At 45.4% G+C, this 12,322-nt stretch overlaps 1 protein-coding gene across 1 annotated transcript in view; it reads right to left on the reverse strand.

Annotated features, from left to right (window-relative positions):
- The window catches only part of LOC122808386 (dual specificity tyrosine-phosphorylation-regulated kinase 1A-like), a 529,197-nt gene that overhangs the window by 501,308 nt on the left and 15,567 nt on the right, over positions 1-12,322 (reverse strand). The gene's annotated exons all lie outside the window — the stretch shown is intronic.

Consider the following 12,322-nt stretch of genomic DNA (forward strand, 5'->3'; position numbering starts at 1 on the left):
GTAGGGACTTTATAATGGCCAGGTGCTTGAGCAACTTTTTCTGGCTGTCTGCCTGAATAAGGCAGTTGTCTAATTATGGGTTAAATCTGGATATTCCTTTGCCTGCAAAAGGCAATGGCTGGAGCCAGACATTTGGTGAAAACTCTGGGAGCAGTAGATAAGCCAAAGGAAAGTGCTGAGATCCCACCCTGAAGCGGAGATATTAGGTAGGCCTCCTTTAGGTCTTTGCTGGCTAGCCAAGTATCCTTGGAGAGCATGGTTAGCAGCTGGTGTAGTGTGAGCATTTTGAATTTTGGGATCACCAGGAATGTGTTTTGAATGGGTAGTTTAAGGATGGGGCGCCGGGTGCACTCTTTCCTGGGTAAAAGTCTGGAGTAGAAAATTTGGCCCTTCTGTTCTGCAGGAACGTGCTCTACTGCCCTCATAGAGAGGAGGGAAAGGACTTGCTTTTGCACCTCTGCCCACTGGTTTGCAGGTAGATCTGAGAACCCTTTTGTAGTTGGTAAGAGTGTGGAAAGAAAATTTGTATCCCTGGGACACTATGCCGAGAACCCGGCGGTCATTGGTAATGGTGGCCCAGGTGTTTGCATGAAAAGGAGAGTTTTCCTCCTAGGGGTAAGTGGAGATGGGCGTAGGGAGGGGGTGAGGGAGGAGAGTCATTGCGAGTTCTTACAATAAGGGGGTGGCTTAGAACTCTCTGATTTTGAAGTGAAAGTAGTCAACTGCTTAGATCTCTGCATGCTCTGTTGCTGCTGCCTGTGGGTTCTGGGCTGAACTGACCTGGTGGGAGCAGGAAAGGACCAGTGCTTGGAGGGATAATGCATGCTGAACCTCGGTGGCTGGATCTGTAAGAAATCCTGTCTTCATAGATTTTGCTTTTTCTTCATTCTTTCAGACCTCTTCTGCCTTAGTGCCAAATAAGTGGTCTTTGTGCAAGTTGGCATCCAACAATTTAGATTTAACATGGTCTGGCAAGGGCTGTTCGTTCAGCCATGCATGCCTTTTAAGGACAGAACCGGTGACTGCTGCCCTGCAAGAAGCTTCTAGGGCATCAAAACCGCAGTGCAAGGTGTGTTTAGTTACTTGACTTGCAGAATGCATTAACTCTTAACTCCTTAGATTCTGCACAAGCAGGAAAGTAAGACATTTTTTGTTTGAGGAGTTCCAGGGTATGTTGCCGAGCATATGGAACTGACAATTTAGTGCTCGGACAGCAAGAGTAGCTGAGGTGTATACTTTTTTACCCCATCTGTCTAGTGCTCGGGAATCCCTATCTGAGGGGGTGGTATTCTTAGCAGAGGTTGCTTTAATTCCTTTAAGCCCTTGAGAAATAACCTCAGGGTTAGCAGTAGGATTTTTAAAAAGAAATTTATGAGAGTCCGGGACACTAATATCTGTCTGGTTTTCTGAAAGAGGGACGGTGTCAGGAGTCAAGCTGGATTTCAGGAAACATCCTCCACAACATCCAGGACTGGGGGGGGTGGCCAGGGGTCTGTGCTGTGGAAGATCTAAGAATTCCCTGAATCTCATTTTAGACTGATAGTAGTCCTTTCCCATTGGAAATGTTCCCTTAAGGTGTGAAGGGTTTCCCCAAAGAAAAATCCTCTGGGGTAGAGGCTGAAGGAATGGAATCCTCTGCATCAGAATCCTCATAAGCAGAGGGGGGTTGCATGTCTTCATACTCAGATGCATCAGTCATCGGACTCCTGTGCAGATAAAACTACAGGGGACAGATCTCTTTCTTTTAGAAGGGGTAGCTTGGCTTCCCCTGATCAGCATTACAAGGTCTTCCTTCATTTTAAGCATTTGAGACTGATGCAAGGAAGCAGGTGCCCGAGACTGGGTCATCAGTTTCTTGGGTGAGGTTCGTAACCTGGGCCTAAGAAACTCTGTAGTTTTCGGAAGAATGGTTGCCGCGGAAAAAAATCTGTGTCGAGAATCAATCGCGAAGGACTTCCTCGGAAGCCGGTGCCTGCTCAGCGGGTCTGGACCCATCCAAGGTAGATACAACCACAGGATCCTTAGTTGAAGAGGAGTTTTGCGGCATACTGGACTCAAAGGTTCTCGGTAGCGGCCTGTGAATCTACAGCAGCAGACATCAGGGGATGCAAAAGCGCCTCACTGAGGACTGGAGAACTGACTACTAGCTTAACGGGAGCGTCGTCGGTAGGTTTGGACCTGTGCGGTCTGTCTTTATCGTTACGTTTTTTCTGAATATCTGCTGTCAGATGGCTTACCGAAGCCACATCGAAATTCAAGGACTGTAAGCGACACAATCTAGCTACAGTAAGGACCTGATGACATATAGTTCTGGCAATGAACAAAGCACAGAAGCGACAGGGGAGGACACAGTCATCTGGGCCTAAGCAAGTGACGCAGTAAGAAGTATTTGCTTTCCACAGGCAAGACAATTGTTAACTTTTTCTGGCATTGGTTAGTGCAAGAAAAAAGGTTCCCCAATAGGGTAATTCGCTTTAGAAGACTTCAGCTTCAATTCGGAAGATGAAACTCGGGTAGTGGCCAACCGGCACTCGTGCGAATTGCTTCTGCTTCGGGTTCCACGGCAAGAACAACTGATGTAATGGCGTCGGCTGCCTTACTTTATACTACTGATGACCGGACGTCTGTCCTGAAGTGACAGCAACCGATGCAGAAATACTAAGACTCTGGTATTTGGGCCAGCCGAGGGCTACCCTGGCAGGGATCTACATGCACCCTCTTGAAAACCAGACAGGGATAAAAAAAATGGGTACAATCTAAGCTCCACGTCAACCTACAAATATACAAAGAAATCAGACAAAAAAAAACTCAATAAAGACAAAAAAGACTTTTATTATAATCCCCCATCCCCAACAGCATTAAAATCCGATCCTAAAAAATTCTGGAACGTCGTAAACCAAATACTACACCCCTGTAATCCTACTTCCTCCAATCCATGCCTAGACAGGACACATGAAGAAACAGCCAAGACCTTCAAAACACCTACTTTATATGATCCATATCTAAGCTATTTAACCCCAGCCCTAACTCCTCTAACACTAATCCTCCAAACCCCTCTGAACATACTACAAGTACTAACTCTGTAAACACTTTCTCCTTAAACCTTTATCTGCTACCTACATCAAAACTCTACTCTCCAAGTTAAAAACCATGCTCTATTTTTCAGCTGATAACATCCCCTCATTTTCTTCAGACAGCAGCTCACTCCCTTGCTCTACCTGTATCAATCCTAATCAACTGCTCCATCTCAGAGTCAAGTTCCTTCTATCTGGAAACAATTTTACACACTACATATTCACAAAGGAGGTTACTCCTCAGATATCTCCAGTTTCAGACCTATTGCTATCCTCACCCCTCTCTAAAGTCTTGGAGAAATGTATACACTAACAAATTATGCAATATCCAATGCAGGAAAATCTGCTCACTCCCACTCGGCATGGTTTCAGACCTAAACATAGCACTACCACAGCTCTACTATCCTTCCTCAACACAAATTCTCTAGACAAAGACAACCATAAACTTATCTCCTGTCTATTCTTAGACTTCGCAAAAGCTTTCAACACACTCATTTTCTTCTGCTGGACAAACGGTCTTACCTCAACTTCGCCTCTGATACAGCTGCATGGTTCTCCAGCTATCTCACTGACCGACTGCAATCAGTGAGATGGCACTCTGCACTATCCTCTCCCCTCCCAGTAAGAATGGGTGTGTCCCTCAAGGATCCATTCTTGGATCACTACTTTTTAATATCTTCACCAATCTACTCTATACTTCTTGTCCACAGTCTTCCCTAGTCCAATAAGCTGATGACTCCACAATCATCACCACTGCCAACTCTACCTTTGAACTCATCAGCTACACAGACATTATTTAACTCAGTCGAAACTTGGCTCCAATAACAAGCTCATCCTCAACCCCAAAACAACTAAACTGTTACTCTCTTCCCAAAACTGTTAACCACATCAAATTCACCTTCTCCATAATGTCTCTAAATAATACTCCCACTGAAGTGGAATCCAGCATAAAACTCCTCGTCGTTACCATCGACGATCAACTAAAATTTGCCCTACACGTAAATAACCATCAGAAAAACCCTCCAAAAACTAGGGCTCCTGTACAGAAACAAAAAATTTCTTACCACTGAAGCTAGGATTACTCTCACCCATGCTTCCCTCCTACCCAGGCTAACTTACTGCTCCCAAATTCTCACAAATCTCAACTCCTCCCTACTTACAAAACTAGAATATACTTACAACAAAGGTGGCTAGATTTGCAGGCCAACAAACTTACAAATCCCATTACGGTCTCTCCCTAAAATACGTAAATTGGCTTGAACTACCCCACCTGTTTCTCTCAGCTCCAAATCATCCACTCTATCCTATTACAACCCTCCTACTGCCCAGTTCTATCCTCCCTCATCTACTATTCTTCTACTAGACACCTCTGGAGCGCTACCCAAGCTCTATTAAATAGCTATAAACCCAAAATCAAATCCGAGTACAACATATATAGCTACCACCCTTCGATTGCATGGAACAAACTTCCCACTTGAAATCAGAACCATCACACATCCTAAACAATTTAAATCAGCGACCGAAGAGTACTTTAAAGGGCACTGGATTTGCCACTGTTCCTACCCCCCCCCCGAATATATCTCTCTAACAAATGACCATCTTCATCCTTCTCTATACTTTTTCCCCTTACGATCACAACTATCTTCTTACCCTTTTTCCAAATCCTTTTGAGAAACTGGTACAGTTAATGTACTACCTAACAGCTAGTCTAAATAAGAACTCCTCATGCATTACATAACTAACTTCTTATGCATATCTGTTCATAGTACAATACTGCTAAAAATCTTCATTTTGTTTTGTATGGATTATGCATCATCTTATGTGTTTTAAAATGTCTTATCTGAATAACTGTATACATAATATAGCGCTTTTCTCATAGGTTCATACTAGGCTATCTGCCCTAGGGCATTTATAAGCCTAGCCAGAGGGTGTTTGGCTTTCGATGCCCATTTTAAATTAATTTTGCTATGCCCTTTTTCGAGGTTAGTATACTGTGCCTCTGTCTAACAGTGACACAGAAGTGATACCAGGGGTAAACCTACAATCTCCCATCCACTCATCAAGATTCCTCTTGAAGGGGAGTCAATGAGGGACTTTGCCTAACCTGGACTGGGATTTTATTCCAGAGTGAAGGGAGTCTCTGGGTTATAAATCTGTCCCTCCAGCATGTCCTATTTATTTCAGTGCTGAGGTTCAAGTCTCTGGAGCGGGTAGCTCGATGGGATTTGGATTTTCTGAGGTACAGCATGTCCATTAATTCCGGGTTGGACATGGCTTTATACGTCAGGCACAGATCGCCTCTGAGCAGGTGGTATGCCACTGAGTAGAGCTGGAATTTCTTTAACCTGGCAGCATATGGCATCTGTTTGAGCCCTTTGATCCTCTTGGCGAGGTACTTTTGGGGTCTTTCCAGTTGCTGCAGGTGTCTGGTAAGGTACATCCCAAAAGGGGCACAGTACTCAATTATGGGCCTGATGAGGGATGAGTAGAGGCAAGATGACCTCCCTTGATCTAGATGTGAATCCCTTCATGATTAGGTGGGCTATATAAAATGTTTTTCTAACCACTTTGGCCATGTGGTTTTCAAATGAGAGACTGCTATCAACTTGGGTCCCCAGGTCCCCAATTACTTCTTCCGTACTTAATGGATTACCACCTCTGTGGTAATTTGTGGGCACTTTGTTTTTGCCAAAGGGGATGACTATACACTTTTTGCCGTTTAGCTAGAGGCTATGGCTCTGGCACCAGTTGTCCGTTTCTATGAGGCCCTTTTGTAGGATGCTTGTGTCGGCTGGAGAGTCTATTATGGCGCCTAGTTTGCAGTCATCTGTGAACTTGGTCAGCCACAGTCCTTCTGTGTTGGCCTGTACCTCCAAGAAATATATACCGAACAAGAGAGGTCCCAGGAATGAGCCTTGTGGGACGCCACTAGTAACTGGTTTGGAGTCTGACATGGCTCCAGCAATTCTAACCATGTGGGTTCTGTCCTTGAGCCAGTTTACAACCCATCTAGTGACATAGGGGTTTATATTTAAGCTGGTAAGCTTATCTATAATGCCCGAGTGAGGTATTGTATCGAAGGCTTTTGCGAGGTCCAGGTAGGCTGTGTGGACCACCTTCCCCTCGTCAATGGCCTCGGTGACTTTCAAAGAAATGGACCAGGTTTAAGAGGCAGGACCTGCCCTTAAAGCCAAATTTGGTAGGATCCAGTGTCTGTAGGTCCCCAATATCTTTATTTATGAGGTCCATAGGTTCATAGGTTTATACTAGGCTATCTGCCCTAAGGAATTTATAAGCCTAGCCCAAATTTTTGTGGCTTACGCCACCCCTTATATGAAAAAATACTGTGCCCATTAGTTTGTTGTGCCTCTGTCCAGCAGTGACACAGAGATGATTCCCGGGATAAACCTACGATCTCCCATCCACAGGTCAAGATTTCTCTTGAACAGAGCCAGCGAGGTGCTCTGCCTCACATGGATCGGGATTTTATTCCACAGCATAGGGAGTCTGAGTGATAAATCTATCCCTCCAGCAAGTCCTATTTATAACCGTGCTAAGGTTTAAGTCGCTTGCTCTAGTGGTTTTGGTGGATTTGGATTTTTTGAGGTGGAGCATGTCCATTAATTCCGGGTTGGACATGGCCTTGTATGTCAGGCACATGTCACCTCTGAGCAGACGGTATGCAACTGAATAGAGCTGGAGTTTCTTCAATCTGGCAGCATGACAGATTTTGGAGTCCCTTTATCCTTTTGGTGAGGAACTTTTGGGGTCTCTCCAATTGCTGCAGATGTCGGGTGAGATGCATCCCGAATGGGGCACTGTACTCGATCATTGGTCTGATAAGTGAAGAGTACAGGGGAACAATGACCTCACTAGATCTGGATGTGAATCCCTTCATGATCAGGTGGGCAATGTAGAAGGTCTTTCTAACCACTTTAGCAACGTGAGTGTCAAAAGAAAGGCCACTGTCAACCTGGGTCCCCAGGTCCCTGATAACCTCTTCTGTGCTTAGTGGATTGCCACCTATATGGTAGCTTGGGGTTACCTTGTTTTTCCCGAAGGGTATGACTATACATTTTTTGGCGTTTAACTTCAGGCCATGGCTCTGGCACCAGCTATCTGTTTCCGTGAGTCCCTTCTGAAGGATATCCGTGTCCGATGCACTTTCCACTATGGAGCCCAGTTTACAGTAGTCTGCAAACTTTGTCAGCCAAAGTCCTCCCATGTTGGCCTGTACTTCTGAGAAGTAGATGCCGAACAATAGGAGCCAAGGACCAAGCCCTGTGGGACACCACTTGTGACCGGCTTGAAGTCTGACATAGCGTCAGCAACTCTAAACCTGTGGGTTCTGTCCTTAAGCCAGTTTGCAACCCATCTTGTGACATATGGGTTTACATTTAAGCTGGTAAGTTTTTCTACAATACCCGAGTGGGGTATTGTGTGGAAGGCCTTTGCAAGGTCAAGGTAGGCTGTATGGACTGCCTTTCCCTCATCAATGGCCTTGGTGACTGTTTCGAAGAAGTCGACCACGTTCAAAAGGCATGATCTGCCCTTGACGCCAAACTGGGTCGGGTCCAATGTCTGCAAGTCCCCTATATCTTTGTTTATGAGCTCCATTATGATCCTCTCCATAGCTTTGCAGACTAGACTTGTTAAGCTTATGGGGCGTAATTACCAGGGTCCGAGAGGCACCGCCTTTGTGGAGTGGGACCACAGTTGCCGTACGCCACTCCTTGGGCACGTATCCTGTGGTAAGGCTGAGATTAAACAGCTGCCTTATGTGCGGTTTTAATTCCTCATTTAGCTCGTGTAGCACACAGCCGGGGACACCATCCGGTCCCATTGATGCTGTGTTTTTAGCTTTAGAGAGAGCAGCTTTCACCTGCGCATTTGAGATGTCTGGGAGGCTACACTCTGCTGGGATAGTTATCTCTCCTTTAGGGGGGTGAAGTTTGCACTGAACCAGTCTGCCAGTATGTTGGCAATGTCTGTGGGTTCAGTGATTTTTGTATCATTTTGGACTAATTCTGAGCATATCTGGGAATTTCCACCCAGGTTCCTAACATAGCTGAAAAAGGCCTTATGATTGTCCTTTGAATCCATGGCAAATTTTCTCTCAAAATTGGCCTTAGTTGATTTTATGAGTGCTCGTATTTTTTTACTAATAATGATCAGGGGTGACTTCCCTTTTATGGATTTTGTTCCATCATGTAATAGCTTTCTCCTCTTATTGTAAAGTTTGTTAATGGCTGGGGTCCACCAGACTGGATGTTTGCCCTTTGTGGAAAGAGTCTTGGTTTTATTTGGGATTGCCTGATCCATGCAGTCCTGGAGGTGTTCATAGAAGGCATTTGTAAGGGCTTCCGCAGCTTTGGTTGTGGTTTCCACTGGCTCAGGGGCCTTGAAGGATACCACACCAGTCTTGAGTAGTGTGAAGTTTGCTTTAGAGAAGTTCTTCACTGTGGTCTTTTTGTTTGGGGTGGGGCGGGATGTGGATTTCCAGTGAGATTAGTTTATGATCAGATCTCACCAATGAGGGATATACTTCGTGTGGAGCATTTTGTCCCCATGTTTGTGATAATGAGATCTAGTATATTTTCTCCTCTCGTGGGAACAGTGACTAGCTGTTCCATGGCATTTGAATTTATGAACTCCAGGAACCGTTGGGCTAGAAAGTTAGGGCTTGAGTAATGTTCCCAGTCTATATTCGGGTAGTTGAAGTCACCAAATATGATGGTGTTTGGAGATACATTTATACCCTCCTGTGTCTTCAGGAAGGCTGTGTGGGGTTCCTGAGTTTGAGAGGGTGCCCTGTAGCATGCTACAATTTGTAGAGCAGTTTTGCCTATGGTTAGTTGCACCTGGATGGTTTCCGAAGCTTCGTGCGTTGCCACCAACCTGGAGGTGTGGGTTTCCTTTATGAATATGGATACACCCCCTCCTTCCATGATGATCCTTTCCATAGCTTTTTTAGACCAAGCTAGTCAGGCTTATGGGGCGATAGTTTCCAGGATCCGTTGAGGCACCACCTTTGTGGAGAGGGACCACTGTTGCTGTACGCCACTCTTTGGATACATATCCTGTAGTAAGGCTGAGATTGAACAGTAGTTTTATGTTTGGGTTTAGCTCTTCTTGGAGTTCATGTAGGACGCAGCCCGGGACACCGTCTGGTCCCATTGATGCTGTGTTTTTTGCTTTGGAGAGGGCGGCTCTGACTCGACCATCTGAGATGTCAGGGGGGAAGCACTCTGCTGGGATAGATATTTGCCCTTTTGGTGGGGAGGGGAAGAGGGTATGCACTGAACCGGTCAGCTAGGATGTTGGCAATGTCTGTGGGTTCTGTGTATTTTTTGTCATTTTGGACTAATTCTGAGCATATCTGGGAATTCCCACCCAGGTTCCTAACATAACTAAAGAAAGCCTTGTGATTATCCTTAGTGTCCTGTGCAATTTTTCTCTCGAAGCTGGCCTAAGACGATTCTGAGTGCCCATAGTTTTTTGCTAATACTGATCAGAGATGACTTTCCTTTTTGGGATTTTGCTCTATCATGTAGTAGCTTCCTCCTTCTATTGCATAGTTTTGTTTATGGCTGGGGTCCACCAGACAGGACGCCTGCCTTTGGAGGATTGGGTCTTGGTTTTATTTGGGATTGCATGATCCATGCATTCCTGAAGGTGTTCATAGAATGCGTTTATAAAGGATTCTGCGGTCTGGGATGTATTTTCCACAGGCCCGGGGGCTTTGAAGGATTCCACCTCGGTTTTGAGGAGTGTGAAATTTGCTTTAGAGAAGTTTTTCGCTGTGGTTTTCTGGGCAGGGGGTGGGGGTCGGGATGTGAATATCCAGTGAGATTAGTTTATGGTCTGATCTTACCAGTGAGGGATACACTTCTGGTCTGGAGCATAGAGCCCCCATGTTGGTGATGATCAGGTCCGGTATGTTTTCCCCTCTTGTGGGAGTGGTAACAAGTTGTTCCATAGCATTTGAGTTTATCAGTTTTAGGAACCTTTGGGCTAGGGTGTTGGAGCTAGAGTAATGTTCCCAGTCTATGTTTGGGTAGTTGAAGTCGCCCAATATAATGGTGTTTGGAGAGACCTTCATATTTTCCAGTGTACTCAGGAAGGCCGAGTGGGGTTCCTGGGTTTGGGAGGGTGGTCTGTAGCAGGCTATAAACTGGAAGGCAGTTTTACCCACTGTTAGTTGCACATGGATAGTCCCCAACCTGGAGGTGTGGGTATCTTTGACGAATATTGATACTCCCCCCTCCTTTTGTAGTTCGGTCCAAGTTTTGGGGCCAAAAAGCATGGTATGAGGTATAACCTGGTAGTGCTGGGGTGCTCTCGGGAGCCTTGAACCAGGTTTCTGTTACTGCACAGACATCGATGTTCTCCATGCTAAGGAGAGTTACAAGTGCGTGCATCTTGAGGTTTAGACTTCAGGCGTTGAGTAGCATTACTCAGTTTCTTATCCCTTGTGATACCTATGGAGGTGGGTTTGTCTTTTGAGCCTTGCCTAAAAAAGGCACTATGGGGGTGGCAAGAGCCTTTGCCAATATCCGAAAGCCCAGGGGGTGACAGGTGCAAGCCGTCCCTAGCGAAGCATCGTGGCTTGTCGAGCATGTCATCCCAGGCTGACAGGCATTGGATCCCCTTTAAATGACAGCAATACTTAAGCCAATTGTTGAAATTGATCATCTTGTCTTCATATTGTGGCATCATTCTTGGTGAGGGTAAGATGCTACTCAAGGTCAGGGTCATACTGGCCTGGGCTACATGCTCAGAGAGCTCCTCTGTCTCTTTTCATGTAGTCCAGGGATGTACGTCTTAGGTCATTCACACCAGTATGGACAATGACGGAGTCATATTTGCACTTGCCTTGGAGTGACCCGAGTGCTTGTGTTATGTGGCGGTTCCTAGCGCCCAACAGGCAGCTCACCGTGACCTTATCCTTGTTCAGCCTGGTGAGTGGGAAGTCAGTGTGCCTGACGAGAGTCACCTATTACAAGTGTATCAGGTGCGTTGTTTAGCCTTAAGGGCTGTGACTGTTCGGCACACTGGCTTTGTGAGCTATGTGTTGCACGTGTTTTGTTTTGGGGTAGCGGTTGCTTGGATGTCTGCTTTTGAGGTCTCTGCTGCTTAGGCAGATTTTTATTTAGAGCCTCCGAGTATGTTTTTGTGTGTTTATGTGTTTGGTTTGCTGTCGTGGTAGGTCTATGTGAGACTGGAATTGTAGTGAGTACCACACTTCCTTCTCCTCCTGACAGGTTACACCAGTACAGAGGTGAGAGAGCTTAGCCTCCAGTTTGGCTATATGGTTGCATCTCTCACATGTGTTGGAATTTGTTGGGAGGAGGAGAGGGTTGTCTGCGTACATGAGGCAGTTGTAACATTGCCTCAAGATTCCCAGATTCACCAGCTGGACTGGAGAGGAGATTGACAACTGACATTTGGACATGCTAGAATAGTATTGGGGAATTCCTTTATAATTGAAAAAAGGGTCAATGGGGAACAAGGTACTCAAGGGGAGTTTGTGACGGTGTAGTGCTTTTAATTTTTTAGTGCCGACTTATATAATTGCTTTAGTGAGCAAGTGCCAGGCTTTAAAGTAGGAATGGGGTGTTTATTATGAGAACTAGATCAGTTCTAAGGGAAAAAGTGAAGAGCAGACTTTGTGGAGCCGAGAATTGTTTAAACCCAATTAAGCAGAGCTGCCCGATGCTGTGCTATGCGCAAAATTGCGCAAAGCCGCGCCAAAGCGGGTTTTATACAGGGGGACGTGAAAGAGCTAGAAATTGGCCCAAAACGGCCAATAGACTACCAGATTCTTGTGCTGGGAACACTCCTCCAGGGATAGATGGGCTGCTCTAAGCTCCCCACACTGCCACTGGTGAACAAAGAAGCCTCCCTTTTTCCAAGAAAGGAAATGGGCAACACAGGAACTTTCCAAAAGTCCAGAATACAGCAAAGCCTGTATTTGGACTACTCCAGGTCAGGAAAGACAGGAAAGAAGGATAATTTTTTTTTGTTTTTTTTTCTTTTTTGCATCAAACAGCAGGAAAATGCAATAAATATGTAACACAGGCTAGCTCCCAGAGCCTCTGTTGAAAAAAGGGCTCTTTTAGCTCAGACACTTGTGGTCAACAAATGAAAAATAAACATGCTTTACTATACAAAATGCAATATATACGCTTTATAAAAATACTGTTAAGAACAAAGGTTTTTACTTACAGTTACCTCTTTCTTTCCTC

The sequence above is a fragment of the Protopterus annectens genome, chromosome 8.part0, assembly GCF_019279795.1.
Source record: "Protopterus annectens isolate FY-2018-M chromosome 8.part0, PAN1.0, whole genome shotgun sequence".
Classification (NCBI taxonomy): Eukaryota; Metazoa; Chordata; order Ceratodontiformes; family Protopteridae; genus Protopterus; species Protopterus annectens.